Genomic DNA, 20,038 nt, shown 5'->3' with positions numbered 1-20,038 from the left:
CAAGCTTGAACACCAAGTAAATAAATATAAATATTGGACAACATCACATACATTACTCTGATCCAAATCTAAGTAGCTAAAGCACTTGTGTTATGGAAAATCAGAAGTAACGACGGTACCACAAACACCCAGACCCAAGACAATATAGAAAACTAACAAACTTTTTCTACATCGACTCGGCCGGGAATCGACCCCGGAACCTCGGAGTGACGTACCCATGAAAACCGGTGTACACACTACTCTACCACGGAGGTCATCAAAGGAGTAAGGACCCTTAAATGCGAGTGAAAACGCGGGCGACAACTAGTATTTTAATATGTTGCCTCGAGAGTACCTTAAATATAATGTATTCCTCTCGGACGGGCATTTTAGGATGTCGCCATATGTTTCTGGCGTAATGTTTTCGGAATTGTCTATTATACGACACATCACATTTTAATATTGTATACATTCTTGGTATACGACTACGTAAACGAAGCTAAGAGTTATTAGTTATAGGATGAATCTTCTACATTATATATATTTCAGTATCATCGTGTCTTGGGATGAAGATTATTTGCATAATAATTTCGGGTTGGTTCCAAGGAATTGACATTTTCTGGCAAGATTCTCAGTCCGAAGTCTGAATGTTGACTGATTCTGCTCATATTGGTCATTCTAGTATTGGCCGCACCCATTTTCTTAATAGATCTACAATCCGATATAAACGCAGACAGTTTAGGTGTAGGATCAACGGCTTTCTGTGAGTGAAAACCCAAAAAAATCCATATTTATTTTGCTCGGTGTTTGAACTTAGTTCCTAGATCAACATGGATATTTTTAAGGACTGATTTAATTGGCCATGTTGAGAATTACGTAATTATCACCCTGGGGAAACCAAATTATATTGTATTACTTGTCCACTGGTCCAATGGCCCAGTGGTTAGAACGCGTGCATCTTAACCGATGATTTCGGGTTCAAACCCAGGTTGGCACCACTGAATTTTCATGTGCTTAATTTGTGTTTATAATTCATCTCGTGCTCGGCGGTGAAGGAAAACATCGTGAGGAAACCTGCATGTGTCTAATTTCAACGAAATTCTGCCACATGTGTATTCCACCAACCCGCATTGGAGCAGCGTGGTGGAATATGCTCCATACCTTCTCCTCAAAGGGAGAGGAGGCCTTAGCCCAGCAGTGGGAAATTTACAGGCTGTTTATGTTTATGTATGTCCACTAAAATTTCTGCGATAGCAGTTCTCGTCGCTATATTGTTCCTTTTTTTCTGTTATATAATTTGTCTGTGCTGTAATCAAATTATATTATTTATAATTGTTGTAAAATATTATGTTCGCAAATTCACTTGTTTCAAAACATTTTGAAGCGTAATAATTATATGTATACAAAATAAGAAAAAAATAGATACGAAAGTATATAAAATCGGTCTTGTGGGAAATGGGATTCAATCCCCAGGGTTTTATTACTTGGCTCATAAAAAATGTTGTAGCCGTTTTCAGCAATCGAGGTAAAGTTGGTTTTTATAATACAGTATTACACATTAATGGGTTTTATTTGCGAGTAAAAATGTTAACCCATTTTTGCCTTTTACTATCTATACTTCTATACTAATATGAAAGTAACTCTGTCTGTCTGTCGCTCTTGCATTACCAAACCAATGAACCGAATTTGATGAAATTTGGTGTGAAGGAAACTTGAATTTTTTTTTTTCATTCTCAAAATTTTTCTGAGCGAATATAATATTGTTTATCACCAGTAGTGATATATCAGACCATCGCATTAAATTTATTTTTAGTCTAAAATATTTTTATCGTTCATATTCTTAGCTTTTTTTATTTTATCAAATTAAAACTGCTTGAATATTCAGACAATGTGTATGATTTTAGATAATCTTATATATTAATAGCGTTAGTCGATTTTTGTCCCAGTGATTATGGGACGATAGCTGAACGTTATGATATGATGAAAAAGGTTATGGTCTTATTTTGAAGAGCTCCAGCCGTAGATGCGCTGGATTATTGATTGCAATTTACTAAATTGTTACGATTTAACAAATAATTAATTTTATAGAGTGCAAATAAGTTCTGACCGGGTAGGGAGCGGCGCTATGGCTGTTTAAAAAAAATGTAAAACGTATGAATAGACGTCTTCAGCTTATAATGTAATTAAATGAAAACAAAATATTTCGAAATTTGTTGAATAAGTGCGAAGTTTCGCTGGCGACCTACTAGTTTGAATGAATAGTCGTATAATATTAAGTTAATACCAATGCTAAATAAAAATATCAGCAAGTCTGTAACAAAATAACTCACCCTAATCGAATTTCCGTTACGCTATTAAGGTTAGAAAAATAGTTTATCGGAGAAATATAACATTTTATTAATTTAACATGAGCTTATTACACGACGCTTCTCCAAAGCGGGTTGGTGGATAAACATGCGATAAAATATTATTGAAATTGCAATCATACAGGTTCCTTTGTCGCCGAAAACGAGATGAATTATAAACACAAATTAAACACATGAAAACAGCAGTGCTTGCTTGGATTTGAACACGCAATCATCGGTTAATTTACTCGCGTTCAAACCACTGGGCCATCCCGGTGGTATAAGTAGGACACGACTATTTATTACAAGACTTCCCAAAAACGGCGGGTAATTTTTCAGATTCCTTGTTTGTATGTTTATCTTCCACCATAAGTTGTAATGCCTGAAAAGTTTTTGATATGTTATGGATATCCTTAGGATCCTTACATCATCCCGAGTGACACTTACTATTTTATGAGTTTTTTAATTTTCAAATTATTTTGAAAATATGCAAACGAAAGGATTTTAATTTTAATTATTCTAAGATTAATTCCCAGAACCTCGAAAAATGCATAGTTTAATTAAACTTAAGATTATAAAAATTAGACTTTTTATTAAAACTCTAAACTTAATTACTTATAAAAAATTTACGGTGCCGCTTAAATTAATTGAAGTAGATTTATTTAACTGTTGAAATAGTTAATGTAATTTAGGACGCTGTTACGTGGTCGCCAGGTGGTGAGGAGAGTCGTTAAAGTTTATTCCCGACACGATACTGTCTAACACAAATCCTTTATTTATTACTTAGTCGTTGTTTTAACTTGTGTAAATTATATCATAAGGCCTTATTTCCTCTTTGTAAAGCAGGTTTTAACTAATATAACTTCGCCTTTTTTTTAAGGTTACCACTAACCTCCAGGAAGGTATCTGGACCCCTTAAACCGGGTTATGTGGGATTCCTAGTCATATAAAAAATAAAATAAGCAATTTTCCTAACGAAATTATTTCGAAGCATAAAAATTGTTTTGTAATGTACTTATTTTCCAATAAAATTACTACTACTCAGAATTTGTTAATAGAAGACGTCCGGATCAGTACCCGTATAAACTAGCCACTAGAACTATCTATCAAGTAATAAGCCAAACCGTGGTTCCGATTTGATAATTACAGACAATTGCTGTCCTGGAAATTGTCAACTATTTCAGTGGAAACGTACCTCAAGATTTTCGGCTAATAATATGCAAGAAAACGCAACCGTTACAATCCTTTTGAACTGTATAATTGAAATCCATACTGTATAAAATATGTTGAAACAAGCATTAAAATAAATTCAATGTATACATTAACAATTGCTTCGATTGATATATTGCTATATTATGCAGAGAAAGATATCGGTGAATATATGGTAAAGAAAAAAAAGGTTATAAAAGAACCTCCGAGTTGGATTGATGTCAATATAAAAATATTCTTTATTCAAGTAAGCTCATAAAAGCACTTTTGAATCGTAATGTTAAAGTGTTGAATTAAATGTAAACCCACCACAGGTTAGACACCTGTTGAGTTGATTCGAGTATGAAGCAATAAGATCAAGAGCTTTACCATTAAGTCCGTGATGTTTTAGCTTGTACAAAAGCGTTTCTTGCTCTACTCAATCAAACGCTTTGGACAAATCACAGAACACGACAATAGCTCTGTTTCTCCCATGCATCATGCAGTAGTGCCATTCCAGCATCAGTGGTTAAGCGATACCTACTAAAGCCAAATTGTTTACTATGAAGTGAACCAGAATTTGATATAACATATTTTTTTTCAAATATTTTTCCCAACGACGGAAGTATAAAAACAGGCATATATGGATCATTTTTGTTTCTACTTTTAAAAATTCGTAATACTTTACTAAATTTTGATAAATCAGGAAATGAACCTGTATTCCAACACTTGTTAAAAATTGAGGCTGTATACGGAGCGATATCTTAAATAATATTACTATCAATTAGCTGCTCTTAGACCCCTTAGGTAATTAGTTCTTTTGGTGTTTGTGATGTTGATGTTTAAACACATTCATAATATATAATATAGTAACTCGTTAAAATGAAAATTCAACGGTACATTTGGGAACAGTTGTTAGTAAATTTATTAGCTTCTGAAGTTGATGATTTTAATGGGAAAGATATTTCGGTGGGTATTTTATCGAAAAAAGTTTCAAAAGTATTTGCGGCTTCACAATCCAAATGTACACATCTTTGCCCAAGTTATAAATAAAAATATTTATGGAAGTTAAGTATTACCACAGAATTATTTTATTGAATGTTTTTATTTAACTTGCAATGTTTTTTTTTGTCAATGTGTTTGACTTATGGTCATTCTGCTCATCCTACGGATCTGAAATTGTGCATTAAGGTACAGACCCGGCGACAATATTTTTTTATTGCATACATAATAAATTGATTTTCTGTTCCGGATTGGCTACAGACATTAGAATTCCTTAAATGTTAAAAAAATATAGGCACGAAATGTTTGTATAAATATTTAATTATGATAACCCTTCCAAGTTTTATCATGACATGACTGCTGTATTTAGGGTTGGCTCTGACGAACAAACTCCTCAACGATTAACAGCTCAGATATGAAATTTCGTATACACAAACAAAAGTGTCTAAGTGCTTTCACAAAATAGCTGTCACACACAAGATTGATTCCTAACAAGGAAACTCCTCAACAACTAACAGCACAGTCACAAAATTACGTACACGCATTTGATTATGATAACGCGTTCTAAGTTTTCTCATGAAACAACCCTCGTAATCAAGGTTGTTCGTGAGGAAAGAATTTTCAATTATTCACAGGAGAACAGCACTGACAAATTTTATATACATATATCCAATTGTGTAACCCGTTCTTAAGTCTGGCATTAATAAGGTGGTGTTTAGGTTACCAAGCCCAAATCTCAATATCTACAATTATAGGCAGAATACAGTCAGGGCATTGTGCGGTGCTGTGCGTAGAATTTTGGGTATTTTATTTTGTTACTGGTATCCTAGCAGGCTAGCTATACAGTACACAATATGCGTACTATATAGCTGGCCTACGTATAGATGTCGATAAGACTCAAAGTTTTTGGTGCTAGCCAAGCCTATGTTGCTTTAAGTAGGGTCAAGTCAACAGAAGGAGACTTATTAAAGAATTAAATTATTGTGAATTATCAGGCAAGCCACTTGTTAACAATTATGTAATAATTAAAATCAACAGTATAAAAAATATCTAGTCAATAAATAATTAAAAAATTATAGTAGCGGCACGCTATGATGGCCGTTTTGACGTTTGCCCGCTCATGAAGTTTCGTATTTAATAAATAATTATATCAAAGGAGCAAATTGTTGTTCTTTATTGTCAATAGTGACGTGCAGTTAGTCATAAAATTTATCGAACGTGATTTCTAAACTACAAATATTAGGGTACCGCGAAGATAACTTTTTTATTTATTTTTTTGCGTAAACGTGTACGTCACACTCTCACACTCGACCTCGTAGTCGGTGTTATATTTGTGTTGACAGTAAATATTTTATATTTTATTTTTTATATTTTGATAGTAAATGTTTTTGGTTTCTTTTTTTGTATCAATTTATTTCTTGTGTGTAATGTGTTTATAAAGTTATTCATTCTAATTCCAATTTTTGATTTAAATTGATATCGTTCGAATATATTACTTAAACTTATTTTATATTTTTTTTATTAAACCTTTTTAATCAGATACTACTTGCAACAAAAATTTCAATTAAATTACTTGCAAAAAAACAAAGATTTGAATATATTATATCGATAATAAATTTACATTTCACATCATTTTTTTAATGTGTCAAAACGGCCATCGTATCTTGCCGCTAGTATAGTTATAGATCATTTTAAAAACAAGGTTTCATTTAAATGATCTAAAAATAAGAAAATAAACTTCGAAGACAATCAAACCCATCATTTTGTTATATTACATAATTTTATACGATATAGTAGCTTATCGTTAAAATAAATACTTGCCAGTGCGAAATTTTACAATAGGCTGTGACAGATTGCTATACAAACAAGAGAGTTACTTTATTAATAAGGATTTCGTTACTTTAATCAGATTTATGAAAGACCTAGATAACACAAAGGAAGAACAATTCGTAAATATTTGGCCTGATGTTTTACTAAATATTATTTCACCTTCATTTTTATTAAAAGATGCTTACCTATTAATAATAAATTGTACACAAGAATTAGATTTTTAATTAAAAGTTTCTACATAAATATTACTCTACACGGAGCAGGGCCCGCTGGATTGCAGTAATTAGGATTAAAAAAAAAATTAAAAAAATCACCATATACAGTATTTTTATATATTATATATTATCATATATTATTTATTATGGACTATTTATATATTATTTTAAATTGAAAAAAAAAAAATGGGCCACGTCTTCCAAGAAGACGACAAGGTCGAAGTCCAGCGAAGATCTGCTGATGTTCAGTAAAAATATAAAATAACGCCACAATTTATAAAAGTAAAATGTAAAAAAAGGCACGGGCAACTGTGAGCCCGTGGATGTTGTAAAGTAAATAAAAATATATATATATATTATTCTAAATGATAGGTTAGTACGTAATACAAAAATCATTAACTTTTATAAAAGTCAAATAAAAATACAAAGATAACGGAAGAATTATTCAAAAATATACAAATAACAATCAAGAGCAATGATACGAAAATATATCAATACCAATAACAAATGTTTGTCTAAAATTATGACATTTGATATTTGGTTTAAGAAGTTCCAATATCCATTTAGAGGGATAGTCAAGTGGTAGTAGGACAATAAAATAAATTGTGTCGCTTAACTTTAGTAACAGTGTGAGTAGTTTAACTCGTACAAGAAATACGAGCTTTGTTGAAACATGTGTTGAATAATATATAACAGATTCGTATAAAACACGACGTTAGAACTCGAGGTATCAGGCAGATTTTATTTTTCTCTGATAATAACAAATCTCCACATTGTGTGATATCCGGGTACGGCTAATATTATTTTGTTGAGCTCATTTTTAATGCGCCTTTGTATTTCCGGATAGAATCATAACCGACAATTGAGGATATAAATTACTTTCTTTTCGATTAGGCCTTCTTCGTCGTTGATATATTCAAACACTAGCTAAACCCGCGGCTTTAACTTGCCAAGAAAAATCATCGCCATGCTGTCATTTTAATGTTTAGGTCGTTTATTAAAATGTATATTTGACTTATACGTGAAAAAAAAAACTGGAACAGCGTGACTTTATAGTCGAAACTGTTAGACTGCAATGTGAAAAATCGATCCAGCGGCACGCACTACTTTGTCAAGTCCTGTCTTATCTTCAACAAGCACTGAGCCAGCATGGTCGACTTACTTTATAAATAATTGTTCAAATTTATATCTTTAAAAACACCCCAATTTACTGAACTGAACAGTTTAGTATTTGTGTTTTTAAAAGTTTTGATTATGTTGTTATAATTTCAGAACAAACTATATTTTACATCAAGGCCTTAATTCAAATAAGTCTTATGTAAATAAACGTTACAAAAGTCTTAATTGTATTGTATTACTAATATATAGTTAGGTGAGTTGCTAGACGTATTATACTATAATATTTTTTTGTTGGTAGGGTTTGTTAAAGCCCGTCTGGGTGGGTTCTACCCACTCATCAGATATTCTACCGCCAAACAGCAGTACTCAGTATTGTTGTGTTCCGGTTAGAAGGTTGAGTTAGCCAGTGTAACTACAGGCACAAGGGAGATAACATCTTAGTTCCCAAGGTTGGTGGCACACTGGCGATGTAAGGAATGGTTAATATTTCTTACAGCGCCATTGTCTATGGGCGATAGTGGCCACTTTCCATCAGGTGGCACATTTGCTCGCCCGCCAACCGATAATATAAAAAAAAAAGTAATGAATCGATTATTCATATAATTACAGCACAGACTTGCCGATGGATCTTTAATAAAAAAATATGATCAGTGATAATTTGACGCAATATTAATATGTCAATATTTTGAACGATGGGAGAAGAAAATAATTGAAAATCGGATCAAATTTTTAATATATAAATATTTTATAATATAATATAATAAAAGAGTATTTTCCTTTTTCCTTTAAATTATATTCCCATTGTAAATTTAAAGTAATAACAGCATTCAAGCTTCGTGCAATCGACGTGAAACGACAATATTGAAATGACGTCTAAGCTTTTACTGATGTGAAATATAAATTAAAATACAGTACAGTACAGTAAAGAAAAATTGGATTTCAAATGAAAACCAAGTTATATTGAATTTATAAGACCTTGAATTATATTGATGTGACAAATTCAAAACTTGAGGTAAAATTATTTATACCATTTAAGCTATCGTTAAATCGGTCATCGATTGTTATACTTTTTATGATTTATTAATAAACTACTGGGTCACCCGCGAAACTTCGCGTTTAGTCAACAGATTTTTTTGAAATTTTGAAAACTATGACAGGATTTTTTTAAATTCATTTCATTGTAAGCCACTCTTTACTTTATAAGTCACTTTTTCATTATAATCACTCATCTACATTTGGGGCCAAAACATGGTACCTTTATTATTATTTTTTTAAGTCAAATAGTTACTAGTTCAGTTAGAATTGGAGTTTGTCGATAGCAATTTAATTTAATTTTGTTTACGTTTATTTTTTTCTTTTACCGCTCTCTAACCGGCCAGTACCATTCCAGTCACTAAAATTAATTCTTTGTTAAATAACGATTTAGTAAATTGTAATCAAGAATCCTCTTTATTTTTCTGCACATCTACGGCTGGAGCTCTTCAAAATGCATGCAGCTATCGTCCCGTAATCACTGTGAGAAAAATCGTCTTACGCTGTTAATATATAAGAAGATGGAAATTAATCTGTCAAATAATCTTGGGCCAAATGACAACCAAATGGGTCTCTCGTAGCGGATAGTTACGTCAAGGTATCTTCATACAAAACTCAATAATAATAATCAGTTTAACAGTACACCATTGTCGAAGCCTGCTTGCATAGATACCACCAACTCATCACATATTTATCATCAAACAACAATATTTAGTATTGTTCTGTCTTTGAAGGTCAGCGTACCTACAGGCACAACAGATATAATGTCTAAGTTCCCAAAGGTGGTCGCGCGTTTGTGATGTAAGTGGTGGTAGTATTTCTGACCACTGGCTATCGTGACCTTTTTCCTGTGTGCCAATCTACTCACAATAAAAAAATAATACAATAAACATTTTTTGAAAATCATTTTTGGATTGTAACTCATCAAAATATGATTGTATCGATATTTGATAATATTTAACCTAATTAGTACCGTGTTAAGCTACAAAGCATCGTAATAACCCTTCGCAGTAGTAGTAAATGCAGAAACAAGATTAAAACAGAAAATATTTTAGCTTTCAATTCTTTCGGGTGCTATAAATGGCGAAAACTTTGTTCCTATAGTGATAATTAAACTTGTACCTTCCTGAAGTAACTAAATTATTTATTGTTAAGTAAGAAGTACCATTGAAACTTCGTCAAACATTTTGAAAGTCCGATAAATTTTCAAATTAAAATGCCGACGATAATTTAAAATGGTAATGTGTACTAAAATTGAAATTACAATTTTTTTTTGTCATAAACGATGTTAGACTTGAAAATATTCCTTTCTGTAGTTCGTATTTGTCAATTTAAATTAATTCGATCAATCCGATGGTAGATTCACTTAATATAAGTTTGTTAAACGACGATTCAAAAGTGCTTGTAAGAGCCTACTTGAATAAAGTATGTTTTTATTTTGATTTTTGAATATTATTTATTGAAGGAAGATTACTTGTCCTTGTAATAGGCTTTAAAGTATGAAGGGATAGATCCAACGGTGCGTTTACGCGTGTGCAATTTTTGGGAGACGGCGATCTCACTACGTCTAGAGCTAACGCCACTTAATAATTTAAATGCAATCTAACAGGGCACGATTTTACCTTATTCCATTGATCCAACCATCTGAATTTCATTAGTAGCTTACTATATAACTAATGTTCGCTATTTGAACAAATATTTTATGAGGCCGAAACATAACGAAATATCTTTCGTTCATTTATAGACAATTTTATCGATCCTTGTTACCTATATTTATAATATTAACGTTCTAAAAAGTCTTAATAGAGTATTTTATACCAATTTGAAGACATTATTTATAAATTATAGTCAGATACTGAAGCGTCCCTCCTTCCTTCGCTCCTTTGATTCGTATAAAATCTTAGTCAAAAACAAAACCAATAAATAGTGTTTGACTTTGACTGATGATATTTTTCTAATTATAGGAGCGACTTACTACAAAATGAATCTCTCGAAGCTTCTTTAAACGTGGGTACCACAAATACTAATTCTTGGTCCATTTTATTTCTTAATTATATAAATGAGCTACCGTATCTTTTGGGTGACAAACATAAAATAATATATATATAAAAAAAAAAAGTCAATATAATATGACTTTGTGGAAAAGGATCCATCAATTGTAGTAGATAATTTAGCTTTATGTGAGATAATATCTTATTGTTAAATATATAAAAATTATAAAATGTTTTTACCTATTAAAAAAGGAAAGTATTAGACACTACAAATGTTTGGTATCGCTATATGTAGTATTTGGCAATGTAAAGGCCTTTTCAACGGGTTTCCATGAAACGTGTATATTTAATTTTAAAACAAAAAAATAATAATTCCAAAACCTTTGTGTAAAAGATTTTATAATAAAATTAACAATATGAGACATGATAAAATACCTTGAAAACGCCTCTCAGATCTCTCGATCGCCTTCAGGCGTTTTGTATTGTAAAAATTATAACATAATCTTGCTGAGATATTATATATTTTTTTTATAGAAAATTGAAAGACCAGCTCGCAAATTGACTACCTGGTGGTGGTAAGTGGTTACATTGCCACCGAAAGAAATATTAACCATCTGATACATCGTCCATGCGCCATCAACATATTAACTAATATATTATGTCTCGTCTACTGTACTTACACTGGTTCACTCAGCCTTCAAATCGGAAGACAAGAAAACTAAGTATTGCTGTTTGACAGCCTGACTGTATGTCATGAGTGGATGGATGATTTTCGCCGGTTCCTCTTAGTTCTGTAGCGTAACTTCTCGAAAAGAGGTACCTACCTAGTTGATTTTTGATAAAAATTAGCAATTATGATACTTTATTATACAATTCAAATTTTCCTGATAAAATATCGTTGAGCAATCAATTTAAATATTACTTAAAAATAAATATTCTTAGAAATAAGACCAGAAGTTATTTTTTTTTAAATACAAATTTATTACTACCCTCAAGAAAATAATTTACAAAACGAATCTACTTTGAAAACAATTAATTTTAACAAACCAAAATTAAATTAAACGAAAACTAAACATGTTAGACCTCTGAAACTATTACAACAATTACGGAACAATCTAACGAAAAACCCAACGGACAGAATGACGTTGCCGAGATGTTGACTCGATAACAGCCGAACAGCAAAGACATCGCGCCGGGTGCTGGCGCTGCTTTTTATATGTTTTCCCCACTCTTCTTCAATCTTCTACAATATATTTATTTATTTTGTTATTATAGTAATTTTCGTGAAGATAGATTGAAAACTAAAGTCGATGCTAAAACCATCTAGTGGTGAGTTACAAATCGAACAATGATATAATTGTAAAATATAAGCAGAAGTCTTACCATTGCTTAAAATGAAAGCAGCCAGTAGGAAAAATCGAATATAATTACTTAGTTCAAAAAAATAAAAATAAATTTGTATTGGCTTGATTTTTTTCCTACTCTTATTTTAAAATTTTATTTATAGCTCTAAAGATTGTTATTGTGATAGCTCTAGCTACAAAAAAAACGCTTGATAGTCGGAGGAGAAAAATTTAACTGTTTTATATTTGACACAAATTTTTTGAAAAGTTTTTTTTCACAGCAGAATACAAGATCAATTACTAACGCAAATTAAATAATCGTACATTTTGGGCTCTTCCTCAATGGTTGTGCCACTCGGATGAGGGCTTCAAAACTCTTATTACCTAGGCAAATACTCTGCAACAGTTTTATTTGTTGGGTATTATTTTAGGCCTCAAAAGCCAAGCTCTTTCATGATATCCGAGATCTTAGTAGATAATCACAAAATATTTGAAAAATTGCTCGTCTTTTTACTTTTAAAGGCATCATTAATATAAGTGACGCGGAGTCTAAGAAAAACCTTAAAATATTGCGTATATATTTTATATTATTTTACCTGGCTAAGTATTGGTGTTCATTGTATCAACGTCGTTGCTTTTAGTAAGTGTTCTGCATATTTTATTTAATAGTAGTGTTTCTCAAAATATAATCATTTGTTAAAATCATAGAAAGCTTTACAATTTCTCGTAACAAATAACATTAGGTAATATATATATTTTTTTCTTATGACTTAAGACATAAGATTTTGATCGTTAATCGACAGGCCAGGCTATTATGCCGCAGAATGGCGCCACATGGTCACTCGAAGACAAGTATCCACTTGTTTTGTCCGTCGTTAAACTCAATGAGCGGTCGAAATCGTAAATTCTTGGCGCTCATGATGATTTAAATTCACCAACGTTTGTTTTATTTCCATAACAGAGTCAAATGAAAACGATCAACGTCCTATACAATGATTGAATTCATCTAAATAATTTATTCGAAAGAAAATTGTATTTTACATTTATAACAGCTTGCATAATTTAGCCAACGGCATAAAACCTGGAAACAAAGTTCGTTTATAACAAATTTGACGAGATTAAAGTGACGAAGTTTGGAGCAGAGCGTCTAATTTACATTGGAACGTCAATTGCGTTAAGTTATAGTTTACCTAATTGTACACAATCATCTCATACATCTTTGACAAAATTTACCTTATTTATCAATAAAACTATAAGAGCTATAGTTACATCTAGAACCAAAAGCATTAAAGACAAAATTTTAAGAATTTTTGACTCGATGTCTTGCGGTCTTACTTTGTAACCGACTGATCAAATTAAGGGCTCATTAAGCAATCTCAAGGGCTAGCCAACTGCCCAGAAGACACGAGAGTGTGCACAAAGAACATTTCCAATGCCCTAACTCTCATAATTTCATTTAAAACAAAACGCAGATGAAGCTGAACAAACAAAAGTACTGTTACTTAGATTGTTAATTAATGACGTACGAGACCAGAACAGACTAGTAACGGCCTGTAAATTTCCCACTGCTGGGCGAAGGCCTTCTCTGCCTTCGAGGCAAGTTTTGGAGCAAGTTCCAACACGCTGCTCTAACTTGGATTGGTGGATACACATGCGCCAGAATTTCGTTGAAGTAAGACACATGCAGGTTTCCTCATGGTTCCACATGGTGTTTTCCTTCACCGCCGAGCAAGAGAAGAATTATAAACACAAATTAAGCACATTAAAATTCAGTGCGTTTGTGTTTTATTAATAATCTCATCATCTCGATTTAAAAATAGTTATTTGCTTTAATTAAAGGCATCACGTAACAAAATGTTGGGAATTTATTATACAAAATTTTTATCGTTAAATATATTTCTTCATTTCGTTTAATAATATCTTCAATTCTCGAGAGAAGATGACGCAAAACTGTGCTCATTAATCGAGAAATTGCTAACATAAAAATAATATTTATTCGCGTTAATCGCAGCTGTGTCTATTTATATATTTTGTATATTTGTAAGTTAGTAGTTAGTAGTAATGTTATAGTATGAAGTTTATATTGTTATTGTATTTAATTCGCGAGAGTTCAAATAATCCCTTATATCTTTCTCCTTTCGGCGGCCCATACATCTACAATAATTTTGCACAATATTTTTATTGTGCAATAATATTGAATACCCTCTTTGAATCCAAACGTTCAATAATATTTAGCAATAAGATTGACAAACCACTCACGTCAATATTTTCAATACATATTAATATTTTTAAATTATTCTTTCTATATATGTTTATATATTAAAATCCATAAACGTTGACCATACAACCTCAATCTTGTTTCAAAATCGGTCAAAAACCGTTACCTATACGAATATTATTAAGAGGTGTGATTCGTTTGTTTGTATTTAGGTAATTTCCGGAAGGAATGACGCAATACAAAAAATCCAAAAAACTATTAGAAAGCTGGATTATTTTTGAGTGTTATTGATTATAAAATATATTTATATCATAACATTTTCCATATTAATAAATTGCTCCCGTGTGAACACGGGGCGGGTCGCTATTTAAACCGTATTTATGTTAGCTCTGGTTTCAACGCGAAACAGCTTACAATATGCAATAACAGATTTTGATTAAACATGTTTGTGTAGTATAATGTACTAGTTTACAAATAGAACTGAGTTAACTTAATCGAGAGAACTTAGTCGCTGCATAATTTGGATTCACGTTAAGAAATAGGTTTAATTCGTCTATTAGTTAACTATACTACTTTGAAAATTTTTATTGTCGTTGCCCCTTATAAGAAATTACTAATAATCCTGTTTACCCCTCCAATTAAGCTTAAAGCTTGTACCAGGGTTGGGGACAGCAATAGCCTAATTTTTAATATGTATTGTACTCCGTATTGTATATAAGCAGTCGTAGATTTATAGCAGCTTTAATAATATTATTGCCTGTAAAGAGGTTCGGCTAACGCGAATAGCCATTCTGGTAATACACAACAGCCATCTCAATATTTTTTACGTCATCGAGTGATAACGGCCTCACGATTATGTCGTGTCGTTAATATTATAAATATCTTTTGTTTTTACAATACGAAAGATGTAAATGGGTGACGTATTTTTTTATGTAATATATAGAAAATGAACAAGATGCTCATCTGATAGAAAGTGACAACTACCGCCAATGAACATCTGCAACATCTGGGGACATGCAGGTGCGTTGCCTGTCTTTCAAGAATCAGTTGGCGCTTTTCTTGTATTTTCCCAAGTCGCATCGGTTTGAAAAAGCCTCCGGTGAAATATGGTTCATAAAGTGATTGTGTATGGTACAAAATGTTTTAAAAATCGCGCTTGAATATTCGGGATGTTTCGGACATGTAGGTGGTACTGATGAAATGTTTAATTCTGAAGCGATGTCCGAACGTGAAATTCAGCGGCCGGGATTAATACTAAAATTATTAGTATTAAAGTATTAAATTAAATATTAAAATCTTTCACTAGCAAAAACATGGAACAAAATAACAACTAAATGTATCAAAATAAACACATCATTTTAATCTTCTAAAAATAAAGATATAACAAATACAATTATAATACTACTCGCTTAAAGATTTATAAGTCTTTTAAATGTTTAATATATATAAGGAACACGGCAAATATTATCTTTTGTTTATTTTTGTACTGTAAATATTAATACAATCATTATTAATAAACTCAAACAATATTTGTGAACTATAATTAAAACGACTATATTGAACACATCGTAAAATCGTTGCAGGCTGGATAACTATTTTCATAATAATTCCATTTAATTTTGTTTTTCTTTGACACAAAAATCAAAATTTATGACGAATTGGTAATCAATTTAATGGAAAATGACTTAAGTAACGACGTGAAAGAAATGTTAAAACAGTATCACGATTAGATATGGATATGGAATGGATATAACGCGCTCAAAAGAACCGTTTTGTGAAAGTTTTTTTCCATTTATTTAGGTTATTTCTGAAAAAAAAATCTCGAAATCAGAACCGATTGATGTTGATTAAACCATAGTATTATTATTCGACGTGCATGTGCGTGTATAAAATAAAAGACGATTTTATACGTTACGATATTAAACGTCGCCGTCCGCGTCATGGCGTTTATTTGACGGCGCCGCCTGTATGAAATTACCCTAAATGTTTAATAACAAGCGTCAAATTTTACTCTGCGGACGTGTTTATCTCGCGTCCAATTTTAAGGTAACAGTTTACTTTATTAAAAACTTTAATTATGAATGTGAATTTTTAGTCACATAAATCGAGTTACGGAGTTCCATTGGACAGTATGTAGTGTACACAGATCTATAACAATATATTAATTAATATTAGATTTATATTTTATATAAATATATATTATCTGTGTATTTATGCATCTGTCATCTCGAGTGACATACATCGCAAAAGCGCGGGAAAAGAGGATATATAAAAATGGGCGCTGTGAAGACGGTGTGTGTGCACACCGAGCTGATATTTAAATATAATATTTATTTTATTTAATTGGTAAATCGACCTTACACGTGAACATTACACATTCATTGTTATGTATGTACATTCAAATTAATAATAAGTTTTATATTCAATGGTATCAATGTAGAATTTAATGTCGTATATTTCATTTTAATTCTTATACACAAATATTGAAAATTATGAAATTAAATATAATTTCGTAATTTTCAAGCTTTCCCTTACTACACGTTTATTGATCTCATTTGATTATATTATACAATTTGTTAAAGTACAGTTACCTATTTGATTTTATGTATGTTGAGTCTTTGTTGAATTTTAATAATTGTTTAATTAGTATCAATGGAAACTTAGCTGATGTATATATTATCGTATATTAATGTCTCTTGTAAATAAAATAAAAAATTAATACTCTTCAGATATTCTAACGCTAAACACCAATACTCAGTTTTGTTGTGTTCCGGTTTGGAGGGTGAGTTAGGGTAGTGAAACTACAGGCACATATTAGTTCCCAAGGTTGGAAGCGCATTGGCGTCGTAAGCAATAATATTTCTTAAAGCTCCAGCGTATAAGGTCGATGATGTGACCAGTTGGGAGGCCCAAAGACAAGAAAAGGAACAGTGGTCTTAGAATTTCATAACGTATGACAAATTCGCTTATAGAAAACACCAAATATAAAGAAATTACATAGAAGCATCATCACATCGCGCGTTGGTCGAAATTTGATCGCAATTGAATAATTCATAAAAGTATAAGTTTATCGTTTTGAATTAGAATCGGATAACATTTAGTTCATGACATAACCTCTGTCAAACAATAAAACGACAAAGAAAAAGTAAAAACTATTAAAGTTTGACATGGGTTAACATTGCCAGTGCGAACGTAACTTTTATAATTTTATTTTATTTTGGTGTAGTTACCGCCTGTTGTTTCGCTCGCGTTTTTAAAAGAGTAAACTATATACTTTCTCGGAGTTCAATCTTTTTCCATAACAATTTTCATCAAATTCGGTTAAGTTTGGTGACCGTGGAACGTCATGGTAGCATGCGTAAGCGATCCCGTGGCGCCCGCCAAAAGACGGAGAGGGTACCGCTGGTTTTTTAGTGGGTAAACCCGGCGTACCTGGGCGCACTCGACGTCCAGGGCTCCGGGGAGTCCCACCCCCCCCACCTTCCATCGCGTGGGGGAAGCGCGTAATGCGTTTTTCCAGCGAGAAAAAAAAAATAAAAAAAGTGTGACCGTGGAAGCGCCTGTCTGTTAAGCTGTCACGGGCACAGTTACTTTCGCATTTAGAATACTCAGTAATTATAGTATATTTTTAACATATATTATGTTCACATGAGTACTATTCTACATTGTTTTTCTATGTAGACTTTAATTATGGTAATTCTGACGTCACTCCGTGTGCGCAATATATTTAGGAATACAAAGTTATCTGTTCACTTTTTTAATATATAAACCAAAATCAAATTATACATTCTTCGAATATAACTTTTACAACCGGCGTTAACCGGTTCGGAATATACATTTTACCGAGAACAACCGGCAAGTAACTCAGTAGTTCCTCTTTCCAACATTTGGAATACAAGGTTATGTCACTCAAATACAATTAAATGTATCCTGTCTGAAATTCAACACGTATTAGCTTGACGCTTTTATATCATCTATATAATTTTGTGTTGCCTTATTATTTTGACAAACGATTTGAATTAATGAATCGGCAAAGTCATAAATATCTGCGGAACAAATACCGTGCACTGAGAAGGATTTATTGACTTTGTACTAGACTCGTCTCGACTCCATCCGGCTGTAATAAGAATTTTATTTACTTTCTGGTTCCAAACTTAGCGTCTCGATCAATACCACAATTTAATCGAAGTGGACCCAACCGCTTAGAAAGAATTCAATTACATAAATAAGTGCGAAAGATATGTACTTTAACTTTATTTACATAGGATTTATTAACAACGTTATTTGTATATAGTTGAAACCTTAACAACATTAACATACCGCACTAACAGCCTGTAAATTTTCCACTGCTGTGCTAAGGCCTCCGCTCCTTTTGAGGAGAAGGTTTGGAGCATATTCCACCACGCTGCTCCAATGCGGCAGAATTTCGTTGCAGGTTTCCGCACGATGTGTTCCTTTACCGCCGAGCACGAAATGAATTATAATCACAAATTAAGCACATGAAAATTCAGTGGTGCTTGCCTGGGTTTGAACCCGCAATTGTCAGTTAAGGTGCACGCGTTCTAACCACTTGACCATCTCGAGTCTTAAGCCTTAACTATATACAAATAACAATCAAAAATAATTATTGTACAAATCATGACCGCGTAAAATGGTAAACCAGCCCTTCTGTCACCAGTGAAGGCAATAAGGTGTTGTGTTATACTTTTAATAAAGGTTTATATAAAGACTAGCTGTTGCCCGCGGCTTTGCTCGCGTAAAATATGAATATGTTTACAAATTAACTTAAAATATTAGGTTAATGTAAGACCTCTTTGTATACCACGTTAGTGTGTATTTCCCTTAGGGTAGAATATCCAGAAACGCTTAAATACGTATCGACTCATTTTTAATAAGTAGCCCAAAAGTAAAGTTTTATATTTGTAACTTAAAAAATGATGTATTTCCATACAAACTTTCAACCCCTATTTCACCCCTTTAGGGGTAGAAATTCCAAAATTCTCTCCTTAGTGGGTGTCATGATATGTTATTTTATAAATGTAGATCAACAGCCTAAAATATAAGTTTTATGCTTCTAATTCTAAAAATGATACTACTTTCATATAACCTTTCATCCCCCTTTTCGACCGTTTACAACACTTTTTTCCAATTAAAAAGTATATGTCCTATGTCTATGTCCTTTTTCAGGCTCTAGACTATTTGTATACCAAATTTCATTTTAGACAAGCGAGACGGACAGACAGACAGAGTTACTTTCGCATTTATAATATATGTATGGATTTGAAATGTCACGTGACGAAGGAATACGACAGAAATCGCTTCAACAGTCGAATGCCTTCCTCTATGTCCACAGAGCTACTGATATTAAAAAAATATCGTCATCATCAACATCATCCTGGCCTTATCCCAATTTTACTTAGGGTCGTTGCAGCATGTCTTCCTCGTCCATACTTCTCTGCTGGACGTCATCTCACAAGTAACATTCTTTCTGACCATATCGTCTTTCACACAATCCATCCATCGGTACTTTGGTCGTCCCCTACCTCTATATCCAATCACATCCATTCTCAAGACCTTCCTCACAACAAGGTCCTCATTCCTCCGTATAACATGCCCATACAGCCGACTTCCACATAGCTTCTCGTTTACCGGTTATCGTCATAGTATATATATATATATATATATATATTTTAAATTAATGAATAAATGTTTATTTATGCTCGTAAAAACAAGATCCAATTTCAAACTAAATTAAGAAAATAAATTATGTACGGAG

This window comes from Vanessa tameamea, chromosome 7 (assembly GCF_037043105.1).
Source record: "Vanessa tameamea isolate UH-Manoa-2023 chromosome 7, ilVanTame1 primary haplotype, whole genome shotgun sequence".
In the NCBI taxonomy this organism is placed as follows: domain Eukaryota; kingdom Metazoa; phylum Arthropoda; class Insecta; order Lepidoptera; family Nymphalidae; genus Vanessa; species Vanessa tameamea.
Note: the sequence above shows the minus strand (reverse complement) of the source record.